The sequence below is a fragment of the Terrapene carolina genome, unplaced genomic scaffold (genome assembly GCF_002925995.2).
Source record: "Terrapene carolina triunguis isolate 2854851 unplaced genomic scaffold, T_m_triunguis-2.0 Scaffold29359, whole genome shotgun sequence".
Lineage (NCBI taxonomy): Eukaryota > Metazoa > Chordata > Testudines > Emydidae > Terrapene > Terrapene triunguis.
Window position 1 is genome coordinate 94,795 of NW_020693710.1, and position 2,854 is coordinate 97,648.

General features: G+C 50.9%; 1 pseudogene; it reads left to right on the plus strand.

Annotated features, from left to right (window-relative positions):
• Positions 1–767: 767 nt before the first annotated feature.
• LOC112121641 overlaps positions 768–2,854 on the plus strand; it is a 12,518-nt pseudogene continuing 10,431 nt past the window's right edge.

The following is a 2,854-nucleotide window of genomic DNA, read 5'->3' on the forward strand; positions in this document are numbered from 1 at the left end:
TACTAGATAGGTAGGATATGAAATAGCAAATTCTCACCCTGAGTGATAAACTGGCTGGCAGACTCTTAAGACACAAGCTGCCTTGGTTTTGCAGCTTGGGTTTCCCAGAATTTCAAACACAGGTAGGAATCCCTTAGCCTGGGACCATCACTTCCCCCCCGTTCAGTCTTTATTCCTCAGCTGATTCCAGGTGTGGTGTTGTAGGGAGAGTGAGGTACCATCATGATGTCATTTCTCCCCTTTTATATCTTCTTCCCACTTTCTGGAAAGCTCTTTTGCTGTGACCTGGGTCAAACAGTTCCCATTGTGTAGTGCTTTCTCTGAGAGGTTTCTATTGTACACAGTTCCTGGGGTAATCCTTGTGCTTGTGTGCATTTCTTAATCCATTAACATTGTTTGGCCTTTTTACTGTTTGTAACGAGGCGGTCTGGTTCCCCGCCGCCCCAGAGAGGGACGAGCCCCTCTGGACGCCAAAGTGGGCGGAGCCAGTGGAGCTTGCGCCCGACTCCCAGAGGTCAGGGCGCAGGACAGGAAGTACAAAGGCCCAACCCCAGAGCTCACTAGGGGCCCGGCCGCTAGAGAAGCCAGACGCCTGTGGCCTAGTTCCCAGTTGGGAGACTCCTGCAGTTTGCGACTGACCCGAGGACTGGCCAGACCAGCCGAGGCCTGATGCCAACCAGACCCTGGGGAAGCTGTTAATCCTGCCTGTGGCAAGCTACCCAGAGGAGCTGCCAAGCCTACCGCTCACCGAGTACCTTGAGGAGCCCATGGTGCTTGATTCCATGGAGGAGACCGTCCAGACGCAGGTACCTCTAGAGGGGGAGGTAGGAAGCAGCCCGGGGGCAGCCGACCCTAGTCTGGCTGCAATACACCCAGAGCCGATGTCAGTGTGCCGCGGCCAGGATCCCCACTGACAGAGCAGCAGGTCGTCTACCGCTGCTAGGGCCCCGGGCTGGGACACAGTGGAGTGGGTGGGCCTGCTTCCCTCCTGCCACCCAGCATGCGGGTCACAGTCTCCCCCTCTCCCAGGGCCTTTGAAGACTGGGCCTAGGCCTCCTGAACTCATTTGGTTGCTCAGCCCCCGCATAAGGACCTAAGCATAGACTCTCTACTGTCCCTCCCTGACCCAGGGCTAGGGCCTGTGTTAAACTGTTTGCTCAGCCCCTGCTTAAGGGCCTGAGCCAAAGAATCTCGACTGCCCCGCCCTGAACTAGGGCCTGGGTCTGCAGAATAGAGCTGTTTGTTGGTCTCTACCATTGCCATGGCATGAAACCCCGTGCCCAGGCTAGTTCCCCCGAAATAACCCGATGGACGTAGCGAGGCGGTCTGGTTCCCCACCGCCCTGGAGAGGGATGAATGCGGCCAAACCCTTCTACACTGTTGTACCTGAAAGTCTGCTTGTGGGTGTTTTCAACCTCACAACATGTTTCAGTAACACATACATAGCCAAACTTCATAACTTCACATATGATGATAACACATACAGTCCAATGAGATATTAATGTCTAGCAGATCAAGACTAAGATCTTATAAGAATGATACCTTATAAGGCATACTTTGTGCAAAACATATCCTAATTACATGACGGTGGTGAATATTGGGGTGCCAGGGTGTTACACCCATTGTTGGGATATGTATATATCTATATATCTCTCTCTATATATAGATATCCATATATCCACATAATGTGTTATAGGCCATCAGGGCCTAGTGTGGATGGAGTGTATTCGACATATGTATGTGCATTGCATGTTGGCAACTGAAGCAAGAACTTAAGATTTCAAGTGGTCAAGGACTATTTGTACAAAACAACTTTGTTATGTCCCTGGGAAATATATGAAGAATCAGCAGATAAAGAAACAACACCAGCTGGACTGCTATAAAAAAAATGTGTAAGAATTGGAGGAAATGGCATGCCTTGGATCATGGTGGCCTGCCTGGAACTGAGTTGTGGGTGAAAGGCCCAAACAACAGAGACAAAAGACTAATGGCATCACAAAGTGGATAATAAATGGAGGCTTCACACATTTGCAATTTGGAGTCTTTCAGCAACCCCAGAGCCCTGTTTAGATATAGATGTGGTCTTTCCACCGGCTCCCCGCATCTCATCTGATCTGACCAAACCTCGACTAGCCATTTGGACTTCATTCTGATCTGCGGACTCTGGTGTAGTATGTTTGGTGTATGAATGTGGAGTGAATGAGGTTTATTTTGTAAGCAATAAAGAGTACTTAGAGTATTACATACCAATACTGTGTCTGGTACCTGACTGCTCCCCCATCCCGTATGGAGAACCCTGCTGCGGGTCTAACACCATTATCAAATACTTGTTCCCTGTGTAGGTTCTTATAGACTGTGATCAAATCACCCATTAACTATATATCTCTTTGTTAAGCTAAATAGATTGAGCTTTTTGAGTCTCTCATTAAGGCAGGTTTTCTAATCCTTTGGTCATTCTTGCGTCTCTTCTTTGACAGTGTGACGGTCCACGCCCCTAAGTTGCGGGTGGCGTGGACTATCCGCCACCATCTGTCAAATAGCCCTTCGGTCCAGGGCAGTATGGCCTAGCGGCCAAAGTCTATGACGTCCCCTTTTCCTCAAGGAGACGCGGCCTAACCGCAGGAGTCTGGAACACAGCCCTCGGCTACGGGGCGGCAGGGCCTGTTGGCCAGAGTCCCAAAAGCAACCCTCGGGTAGAGGGTAGCATGGCCTAGCGGCTGGAGTCCCAAAAGCAACCCTCGGGTGGAGGGTAGCGTGGCCTAGCGGCCGGAGTCCCAAAAGCAACCCTCGGGTGGAGGGTAACGTGTGGCTTTTTCACCAACTCAGCGGGGGGGTTCCGACCGAAACACGCTGA